The sequence below is a fragment of the Bos indicus genome, chromosome 18, assembly GCF_029378745.1.
Source record: "Bos indicus isolate NIAB-ARS_2022 breed Sahiwal x Tharparkar chromosome 18, NIAB-ARS_B.indTharparkar_mat_pri_1.0, whole genome shotgun sequence".
Lineage (NCBI taxonomy): Eukaryota > Metazoa > Chordata > Mammalia > Artiodactyla > Bovidae > Bos > Bos indicus.
In genome coordinates this window covers 5,870,481-5,882,484 of record NC_091777.1, presented here as the reverse complement: position 1 = coordinate 5,882,484, position 12,004 = coordinate 5,870,481, and positions in this window count along the sequence as shown.

Below are 12,004 nucleotides of genomic sequence, written 5' to 3'. Positions count from 1 at the left end.
TTCCACAGATGGTGATATAGTATGGTGTGTTCTCCAAGCTGGGTAGTACTCCCCTTGGCAGGATTCTCAACTTCTCGTTCGAACCTCTGCCCTTCCTACCACTTTAAAACTTCCTCCAGGCTTCTCTGCCATGGACACCAGGGTTCCTCAACCTCAACACTGCTGACATTTGGGGATCCCGTATTCTTTGTTGCAGGGTTCTCCTGTGCACTGTGGGATGTTTAGCAGCAGCTCTGTCCTCTACCAACTAGATCCAGTAGCACTGCCTTTCCTGCAGCTGCAACAACCAAAAGTGTCCCCAGGCATTGCCAGTTGTTCCTGGAGTTAAGAACGGCTGATCTGCACTGACGGTAAATCTGGAAGTTACTAGCTTGTGAATCAAATGCTGATTTGATGATTTGATGAGATTTACTGAAGGCATTGAAGAGCCCATTTCTGGCCAGAGATTCACGAGGTGCTACGTAGATCCTACTGGTTCTGGTTGCTGAGTTCTCTAGCATCATCTGAGGGCATTTGCCTGTCTAATTCCTGGCCCATCCTCAGGTGAGAGACAGGAGCTGACAAGTCTGACTGGGTGGCCCAGACTACCCATCATGGTCCCAAATGGTTATGATGACCTCATTTTATTCCTCTCTTCCTGCCTCTAACTGTTGGCCTTGATCAGAGGTCAATGAAGAAAGGCATTCAGGCATTTGGGGAATTGTGCAATTAAGCAAGTCAGATTTAGTATTTGGACTAAAGTCTTTGGACTATTTAAGTCTTTGGACTTCACTGAAACTAATGCTGTCTTAGTTACGCTTATTAGATTGCAAGCAGCAGAGACTCACTCAAAAGTTTATGATCAGGATGTAAATGAGCTAAATAAGAATATTGTCACGACCTGCAGGAGCCCAAGGACAAGCCTGATTTTTTTTCTCATGGGTTTCACGGTCTCTTGCTCCTGCTCTGTGTTCATGGGCAAGGTTTTTTTCCCCCCTGTTTCCTCACTAGCTTCCTTTATTCATAGTTTCTGCTCCCCTTGGACTTCAACTTGGATGTGATCTTGACTTGGGATCTGTCAGAGGGTGAACCCTGTTTAGCTTGTAAGATTATTATGGGTTTGCAGAGTCTTAAGCTTGGGAATGAGCCAAAATCCTCAGCATGTGCTTACAAAAGCCTAAAGAATGGTTTCTTATTGTAAAGCCAGCTGAATCAATTGATTATTACATTGATTAAAAAAAAAAAAATTAATTGTGTAGTTATACAACTACACGCCAGATGGTGCTGTTACCCACAATTTTAGGGCGAAAGCCCAATTTGAGACATGGTTTTCTACATTTGAAGTTTTCTTTCTGACTTCTGCAATAACACAGTTTACGAACAGAAGACTGGTACATTTTCTGCCGAAAACAATTTGGCATTACTCATGCAGTGGGCACAAGGTTCGGTGTAACATTCCTGAGAGCCACATTTCTTGAGTTCATTGTTATTACCAGTGATGGTCATTTCCTTTCCTTTCAGACACACAAATGCCCCAACAATTCTGCAAACCTGCTATAATTAATAAGCAAGAATATTGAACAGGATTCTCAGGGAAAACTCTCCTGGTTAATGTGGACTTAGTTAGAAAGTGTTTTTGTATTTTGATTATTCATTCAAACACACAGATAACAAAAAATTGTATTAGATCTCTTAGAAAAGTCAAGAAAAATGAAATACCCCTTGCATCCAGAAATCAGTTGGTTAGAATAAAACCAACAAAGAATGATGAGGGTTCTGAGAGCAGAGCCAGCCAAGACCTAGAGGTATGCGGCGATGGGGGAGAGTTTTGGTGACAGGCTTTCCTATCATTTATCTTGGGAACCAAACTCAGTTACTGTCACTTGCAAGCTGTGACAGTGGCCACGTCACTTACCTGGTTCCATGAGTATCAGCCCAGTTTCTACAGAGGAGGCAAATGGGGCACAAAGAATTGAAGTAGCATGTCCATGGTCACTGGGTGAGCAAAAGCCAGCAAGGTCTGGAATAGAACACAAACAAGGTCACCTACCCCAAACTCATCCTCTCAACCCACCACCCCACGAGCTGCCTTTCCAGAACAGGGATCCCCAGTGCTGGTTCTCAGGTGGATGCCCGGGGGGGGGGGGGGTTTGATCCTCCATGGGAAAGTGAGAAAAGTGTTAAAAAGAAGTGAATTTTTTTCTTAAAGGTAAATATGTTCCAGTTAAAGTACTGTGTTTCTCTTTCTATGAGATTACTTCTATTATTTTTTCGGTAATCTATTCTTTTCCTATTTTCCAACATGTTTTATAATGACATTTTTCAGACATCCAGAAATGTTGAGAGATGAGCACAATGAATATCCATTCTACCCTACCCCTGACACACACACATAGGTGTAGTCACACTTAACCTTCTGCCATATTTGTTTTAATCAGAGGGAACTTGAGTGCCCATAACTTTAGGAGAGAGTGATTTTGTATTGTTTTGGAAGTTCTCTGGAATAAGTACAAATGGACTAAGAAAAATCTCCTGGGCCACAAGTAGGCACTCTCCCCTGGAGACCTCATCACAACCATCTCAGGGACTTGCAGAAATTAGACCCTTACATTTGGAAACATCACTCATTTAATTCATGTGTATAGGCCCCAAGTGTCAGTGTGGCTGTAATTGCTAACTTGCCAACATTCACAAAATTCTATTTCAGCCTAACTTCTTCCCTGGCTCCTTTCTGTCCTGCAGAGAGAAGGGCCCCCTCTGGGGGCAGTCATGTTGCCATGAGAAGTCCATTCTGTTTAAAATCTTCCACCACCTGTTTAGAGTGTCTTATTTTGACAGCCAGAGCTTCCTAGACGTGGCTCTGATCCGCAGCTGTCATGAACTTGCAAATAATTCTTCCAAAGACTTCGTGTCCTGGAGCCCAAGATTCACCCCAAATCCTGCCAGACTGTGCATGTAAATATGCCAGGGGAAAATAAAAACAAAAAGTAAAATTATTGTGTGTGTATATATACATACTTCCCTGGTGGCTCAGATGGTAAAGAGTCTGCCTGCAATACAGGAGACCCAGGTTCGATCCCTGGGCTGGGAAGATCCCCTGGAGAAGGGAAGAGCTACGCACTCCATATTCTCGCCTGGAGAATCCCATGGACAGAGGAGCCTGGTGGGCTATATATACACATGCATACCAGGGGCAGAGTGTGGGGAGAGGCATAAAGAGAAAGAAACAACAGAAGTGATGACTCCAAAGCACTCAGCGCAGCACCAAGCGCAAAGCTAGCTCTTGTTATCAAATATTATAGCATTAAATGCTTGCTACTATCATTGTTGTTACTGGTAATTAAAACGGGACCAGGAGAGCTTTAAAATCCAACCACGAAGCACAACTCTGATTTTAGGTCTGACTGTCATCTGATGGGTCTGTTGTCCCCACTGTATAATAAGAGCTAACATTCCCTCAGCATTACTATGTTAAAGCAGTGTGCTGAGCACTTACCAGGAATTATGTAACTCTACCGGTCACACTGTATGGTAGGTGCAATTATTAACCACCTTACAGATGAGGAAACTGGGGCTTAGGGAGGTGAAACCTGCTTCCAAATCAGAGAAGCAGTGGTGTTGCCCTAGAACCTAGTTTTCTATGACTCTTCGCTATGGCAATGTATACATCGCAGGGTCCAAAAGAGAGTGTGGTTATGAACTTGGCAATTGTAATAGACTGTTTCAGACAGACTCCTTACTGCCCTTGACCAACGTGCTGTACTCCTAGGAACCCCTCAGAGGGTGAAGGAAGGACAGGAAATTGACAGCTGGGAGCCACTGAGTAGAGAAGGGTCTTTCTCCTCTATCGTGCTAACCGAGGAGCATAAAACAAGTGCCCAAGACTAAGGAAATAAAATCGCATGGCTATGGCTCTGTCCCCGTGGCCTCCTTCTGAAGTCCTCACTCCTGACAAGTCCTTATCACACTGTGTTTCAGACTCCAAAGTTGTGCTCAGGTGCAGTATTTGTTTAATAAATGTCCGTTCATGTGGCGGCGACGGTGGTTCAGTCACTGTCAGTCCATTAGGCTTGGTTAATCATAGAGACAGATATTAAAATAGCTTAGTAAACCTAGATAACATCTACCTCTGATAGAGATTGCTATTGCAGGTGGAAGACATGTGATAAGAAAAACCTGAAAGAAGTGTCTGTAAGGTGATATGCATGCCTCTTCCACCCAACTTTCCTCCTTACTGCCATCTGGAAAAAATGATGCAATGCACGGAGCTCAAGCAGCCACATTGGACCATGAGATGAGAGTCACACCCAGAGATTGGGGAGCGGGGCAGGGCAGGGGGAGGGGGAGGTTACCAAGTTGCTAGGTCCCTGGCAACTTTATGGAATTCTCATATTTACTCTTTACTCTCCAAATCCCGTACTTACCTGCAAGAAATAGACCTCATGTGTTTAAACCATTGTTGAGTTGGCTGTACTGCCACTTGAGTTGAACCTAATCCCAAAGGTTATGCCTTTTTTACTTTCTTTTTCTTTGTATCTTTTTACTTTCCAGATTCCAAAATGTCCTTTCTATAAACTTTTCTCCTGTTCCCCTTTGTTCTTAAGTATTTATTCACCAAACGAAATAAAAAGTACTGCTTTTTGATATTTTGAGCTTTGGGGAGAATGTGGCTATAAATATGTGTCCAGTCTACCATCTTTATTCAGAGTCTGCCCACATGTTTTTCAGACAATTAAACAGCATAGTGAATAGAAGGAGAAGGCAATGGCACCCCACTCCAGTACTCTTGCCTGGAAAATCCCATGGACAGAGGAGCCTGGTGAGCTGCAGTCCATGGGGTCACTAGGAGTCAGACTGAGCGACTTCATTTTCACTTTTCACTTTCACGCATTGGAGAAGGAAATGGCAACCCACTCCAGTGTTCTTGACTGGAGAATCCCAGGGACGGGGGAGCCTGTGGGCTGCCGTCTATGGGGTCGCACAGAGTTGGACACGACTGACGTGACTTAGCAGCAGCAGTGGATAGAAAGTTCCTAGTCTAGTGCCGGAAAAGGCAATGGCACCCCACTCCAGTACTCTTGCCTGGAAAATCCCATGGACGGAGGAGCCTGGTAGGCTGCAGTCCACGAGGTCGCTAAGAGTCGGACACGACTGAGCGACTTCACTTTCACTTTTCACTTTCATGCATTGGAGGAGGAAATGGCAACCCACTCCAGTGTTCTTGCCTGGAGAATCCCAGGGACGGGGGAGCCTGGTCAGCTGCCGTCTATGGGGTCGCACAGAGTCGGACACGACTGAAGCGACTTAGCAGCAGCAGCAGCAGCAGTCTAGTGCCTAGTACAGGGCAGACACTCAAAAAACAATAGTAATCACTGTGTCTCTCTCATCATCATTGTCACAATTGCTATTATTTGAAATGCTTTATCTAAAGGTCCCACTAAAATGCCAATTGAAAAACAAACGCTATGCCCTGTATGTATTTTGTAGCTGTGCTAATCTAAATCACAAACGTATTGAACATTTTTTAATAAATCAAGAGAATATTTGTAGTGACAGGGGATTTAAAGAGCCTGATTTAGCTCTTCTAGGCAACAAAGCATGTTTTGTTGACCAAGCAGAAATAAAACAAATCGTATGCCAAAAAAAAAGTTGTTTCTCTGCCATCTCATTTCCTCCTGGGCTAGGTTCTTGAAACTACAATCCAATTCTTATGATAAAGTTCAGAGAGAGAGAGGCATGCTAGGTTAGGTCTGTTCCTCATTGCTGTGTGAGTCTGTGCACATGTGTGTGGAGGAGGAGGTGATGGGGGCCGTGAAGATACCATGGATTATGTTGATAGAGTCCGATGGAACAACCAGCACTTGAACTTTCGTTTCACCTGCTGTGTCCACTGGGTGCTTGGGAAAGAGCCTGAACTTGGCCCTGCAGTTCTTCAGCTCAGAGTAGGAGGATCACTTATTATTCCTCTCTGAACCTCCAAGTCTCTCTTTTTTTAGAATGTTCTGGACTTACCTGATGGTTAAGAATCAGCCTAGCAATGCAGGGGAAACTGATTTAATACCTGGTCCAGGAAGATCCCACCTGCCCTGGGGCAACTAAGCCACAGCTACAGAGCAAGTGCTCCAGAGCCCGTACCCGGAAACAGGAGATGCCACCATGGTGAGAAGCCTGTGCACCACCACAAAACGTAGCTCCCAAAGCCACACCTACAGAGCCAGTGCTCCACAGCCTGTACCCTGAAACAGGAGACGCCACCGTAGTGAGAAGCCTGTGCACCACCGCAAAACGTAGCTCCCACTCGCCGAAACTAGAGAACAAGCCCATGGGCACTCACGATGACCCAGCGCAGCCTCAAATTAAGTAAGTAATTAGATGTTCAACCAGGACTTCCCTGGCAGTCCGGTGGTCAGAACTCCATATTTCCACAGCAGGGGACACGGGTTCGATCCCTGGTTGGGGAACTAAGATCTCACATGCTGCCTGACCAGATAAATAAACCGTAAAAGCAAAAAAACAACAACACTGCTCTACAGCAATGGTCCCTAACCTTTTTGGCACCAAATACCGGTTTCGCGGAAGGCAGTTTTACCACAGACAGGAGGGGAGAAGGGGCGGTGAGGGTGGTAGAGATGCTTCAGGTGGTGAGGCGAGCTCAGGAGCCATGGGGAGCGGCAGAGGACACCAGGCTGGCTCGCCCGCCGACCGCCTCAAAAACCAGTCAGCAGTGGGGCACGGGGGACCCCCAGTTCCACAGCATTTTCTTCTATCCTTCGACTTTTGGATTCTGTTGCTAATAGACTAACTCCCACCTAGACCATGGTTCTGTTTTCCCAGCTGTGCTTACCTGCAGTCAATTGTATCTTATGAAAATATTAAATGGAAAATTCCAGAAAGAACGCCTGAGTTTTTAAACTGCTATACCACTCTGAATAGCAAGGCGAAATCTCGTGATATCCTGCTTCGTCCCGGGACGAGAATCCCATTTGTCCAGCATATCCAGATCGACTGTCCCAGATATCCCAGTGCTCCTGTTCAGATAATCCTCATTTTACTGAAAAAATGGCCCCAAAGCGCACAAGGAGTGATGCTGGATGTTCGAATATGGTAAGGAGAAGCCGTGAAGTGTTTCCTTTAAGAGAAGAGGCGGAAGTTGACCTCATGAGGGAGGAAAACAATCCTATGCTGAGGTTACTAAGATCCGCGGTAGGAACAAATCTTCTATCCATGAAATTGTGAAGAAGAAAGAAATTTGTAACAATTTTGCTGTCGCCCCTCAGGCTGCAGAAGTCACAGCCACAGTGTGTGTTAAATGCTTAGTTAAAATGGAAAAGGCATTGGTTTTGTACAATAAGGTATTTTTAGAGAGACTGCATTCTCATAACTTTTATCACAGTATATTGTTATAATTTGTCTATTTTATTGTTAGTAATTGTTGTTAATCTCTGACGGTGTCAAATGTGTAAGTTAAGTTTTATCATAGGGATGTATATACAGGAAAAAAAGTGTATATATACATGGGTCAGTACCAGCCCTGGTTGCCGACATCTGTTGGGGGCCTTGGAAGGTATCCTCCATGAATAAGAGAGATGACTATATATATTTCCACCCAGGGCTGCAGAGATGAGGTTTTAATAATGACAGCTAATATTTATCAAATATTTAATAGGTGCTGCTGCACTGGTCAAGTCTTTCACACATATTATCCAACCTATATTTTGACACAGGTACTAATATCAGTGACAGTTACAGTGAGGGAATTGAGAAGCAGTGGAGTAAGGTAAACAATATTGAGTAATTAGTATGAATCAAGAATGATTGTTCAGGAGACTTCCCTGGCAGTCCTGGGAACCGCTGCAACTAGAGAAAACCCTCACACAGCAATGAAGAAGCAGCACAGCCAAAATTAAATATTTTTTTAAAACCTAGAAAAAAATTTTTTAAACAGGGAAAACAACAGCTAACATTTTTGCGTATTTGCCACATGCCTGGCTCTGTCTCGCCCTTTATAAGCAATGACTTTAGCTCATTTAATTCTGGGAAGAACAATCATGAAATAGGTAGTGAGATGTTGAATACACAAACAGACAATGGCTGGACTGTCTATGACAGTGAACTCTGACCCACGACCTCTGCAGCAGCCACTCCGAGAAGCCAAACCACAGTGTCTGCAACAATTGACCCAGACTGGCCAGGATTTGACAAATGACACCCAAGTGCCCTGTATTTTGTTTCTACTTCCAACTCAGGACCAAACAGAGAAAGCCCAATATGAGCTGAAAACCCACAGCAAAGTATGCCCCGATTCTAGTTAGCCACACTCCCTCCTCTTTCCCAGTCAATACCCTGCAATCAGAGCACAGCTGACTCTCTTTCCTTACTAGAAAGTTAACCCAAGTGGTGGTGGCTGATTCGCCTGAGTAGCAAGCTCTGAGTCAGTTACTCTGCTCATTCTCACTGGGGTTGGCTCGGCTCATTTCTACTGTAGGACAGTTTAGGGCCCTTTTGCAGAAGACAAGAGGCACAGAGAGGCTAGGAAGCAGATACCTAAGTCACAAGGATGGTAATTATCAGAGCTGGGATCCCATCTCTGGCCGCAGAGTTCCCTGGAACCCCACCTACTGACCAAAGGCAGCCCTGGTAACCCGAGACGGAAAGCAAGTAGGGATCATCCAGAGCGCAGTGTGTGATTTGTGATGCGTAGATTAGCCAGTACGTTTACCAAGAGGCTACACTGAGCTGTTGCTGTTACTCTTTTTCAGGAGTCAATCTGATCCTTTAAAGAAACTACATGAAAGTCACTCAGTCGAATCCAACTCTTTGCGACCCCATGGACTATACAGACCATGGAATTCTCCAGGCCAGAATACTGGCATGGGGAGCCTTTCCCTTCTCCAGGGGATTGTCCCAACCCAGAGATCGAACCCAGGTCTTCTTGCTAGAGCATAAGGATCACAATGCTGGGGGAGGGTGTACAGACTCCAGGCTCCCGCTCCACTTGGAAGGGATCAGAATCTCCGTGGTGGGTCTGAGAGGTTAAAAAAGGGCTCTTCCCCTCAGAGGAACTTAATTGCACTCTGGGAAAAGGTGAGCTCCCTGCCCTCAGGCCTAGGGTACTGCGAGGTAATTTAAAGGCAATTGTTCAATACAAGCCTAAGCAGAAAGGGGGGCAGGGGTTGGAGCGGGTACTTTATTGGGATGTACTACAGAAGGGATATTGGAGAAGGAAATGGCAACCCACTCCAGTATTCTTGCCTGGAGAATCCTAGGGATGGAGGAGCCTGGTGGGATGCTGTCTATGGGGTCACACAGAGTTGGACACAATGGAAGCAACTTAGCAGCAGCAGCACAGAAGGGATATTGGAGAAGGAAATGGCAATCCACTCCAGTATTCTTGCCTGGAGAAGCCCAGGGATGGAGGAGCCTGGTGGGCTGCCATCTATGGGGTCGCACAAAGTCGGACACGACTGAAGCTACTTAGCAGCAGCAGCGGCAGCACAGAAGGGATAACTCAGGTTATTCCTGAAATCTGAGAAAGGACACCTGAATTTTGAATACTGCCAAGGAAATATACTAGCCCTCCCACCCCTTATCCGAGGGGAATTCATTCCAAGATCTCCAGTGGATGTCTGAAACTGCATATACAGTCTTTCTTGGTATTCATGAGGAATTGGCCAAGGACTCCCACCCGCCAATCCCCAAATCCGCCAATGCTTAAGTCCTTCATATAAAATAATGTAGAAGTTGCTTTCATATGATAGGACCCTGTATACTTTACATCACCCCTAGATTACTTCTAACACCTAATACAATGTAGATACTATGTAAATAATAGCAAGTACAATGTAGCAAAAAGTGTTACTCACTCGAGTCCAACTTTGCGAACCCATGGACTGTAGCCGGCCAGGCTCCTCTGTTCATAGAATCCTCCAGGCAAGAATACTGTAGTGGGTTGCCATGCCCTTCTCCAGGGGATCTTCCTGACCCAGGGGTGGAACCTGGGTCTCCTGCATTGCAGGTGGATTCTTTACCATCTGAGCCACCAGGGAAGCCCAAATACAATGTAAATACTATGTAAACAGTTGCTGGTGGGTGGCAAATTCAAGTTTTGTTTCTTTGGAGTTCTCTGAAATTTCTTTTCCAGAGTATTTTGGATCTGAAGTTGGCTGAATCCAAGGATGCAGGCTCCACAGATACAAAGGACCTACTACTGCATACACTGTTTTTTTCTATACTAGTGGGTGGGTCGGAGAAGGCAATGGCACCCCACTCCAGTACTCTTGCCTGGAAAATCCCTTGGACAGAGGAGCCTGGAAGTCTGCAGTCCATGGGGTTGCTGAGGGTCAGACACGACTGAGCGACTTCACTTTCACTTTTCGATTTCGTGCATTGGAGAAGGAAATGGCAACCCACTCCAGTGTTCTTGCCTGGAGAGTTCCAGGGACGAGGGAGCCTGGTGGGCTGCCGTCTATGGGGTCGCACAGAGTCGGACACGACTGATGCGACCTAGCAGCAGCAGCAGTGGGTGGGTAACGTATATAGCATGGATATGAAATGGCACAATTTAGATCGGGATTTGAACCCACAGACTGGAACTCAAACCCAGACAAAACCCAGACTGAGACTTAACCCACTTTTTTTTTTGGCTGCGCTGGGTCTCCGTTGTGGTGCTCAGGCGTCTCTTGCTTTAGGGCCTGAACTGTAGAGCACACAGGCTCTGTAGCCCCCGCAGCATGTACGATCTTAATTCCCCAAGCAGGAATCAAACCTGCCTCCCCTGCATTGGAAGGTGGATTCTTAACCACTGGACCACCAGGGAAGTCCCAAACCCACTGTCTTTTAATTGAAATCACCCATCTGGTTTCAAGACTTAAGGAAGCTTATATTCTTTATGTCTAACCACAGAAAGAATTCAGTGAGAGACAAAGTGAAAGATAAGAAGTGGATTTATTTAGAGAGATACTCCATAGAGAGGATGTGGTCTATTGCAAAAGGCAAGGAAAAAGGCCCTGGGAGACACATCATCCAACAAACAGAGTGTTGGACATCTTGGAAGGCAAGAGGCCTGGAAATATGGGGTGGTTCGGTTTCACGGGCTGGGTAATTTTATGGGCTAGGTAATCTAGGCTAATGAGTGGGAGGATTATTGCAACTGTCTTGGAGAAGGGGTGGGGATTTTCAGGAGTCGGGCCCCGCCCACCTGCGGCCTTTTACGCTTGGTCTCCGAGGGGCTTTGGCGCTGGCGGCGGGTCCTCCAGCGCATGCTAGTGTATTACCACGTGCGCATAATAAGGCGCAGGCTCCTGGAAGCCGGATCCTCCGCCATCTCGGGCCAAGCCTGGGTTCAAGCCGGTGTTTGAGGTCTCCCGGGTCTGTCGTTCCTCTCGCTGAACAAAGGGGTGAGTCACCACCCTGGACGGAGGGAGGCAGCGGGAGTTTCCATCACACTCCTCAGAACGGCACCCAATTTAACAGGCAGGAATTGTTTACTTCTGGAATTTTCCAAGGTAATGTTTTCTGGCTAAGTTTGACCGTGGGTAGCTGGAACCTTGGAAATCGAAGTTGAGGGTAGGAGCGGATGACTAGAATAGTGTGAAATTCTGAACTCCCTGTTTACAAACAGCTCTGAGGAAGCTCTGCCGCAGAAGGTAAATATTAGTTTACAGCAGGTTAAGTGAGGACAGGGAGAGTCTAGGGGACTAAAAGAGACATGGTATTTTCTTTGCTCTTTGGACTTGTTCTTTAGTTGGTTGTTATTGGGCATATTTGAATTTTTCTCCCTCCCTCCATCAACGGCTGTTACTTTTTTTTTTTTCTTTTGGCCATTTGCACAACATGCAGAATCTTAGTTCCCTGATCAGGGATTGAACCTGGGGTCCTGGTAGTGAGAGCGCTGAGTTCCAACCACTGGTCTGCCAGGGAATTCCTGACTTCTGAAGTTGTAAAACTGCCCAAACTTAAAAGATGTACCAGCTTACCTAAATTCTGAGCAGTACAAAGTTATCTGGCAGCAGCAAAAGGGTGTTGG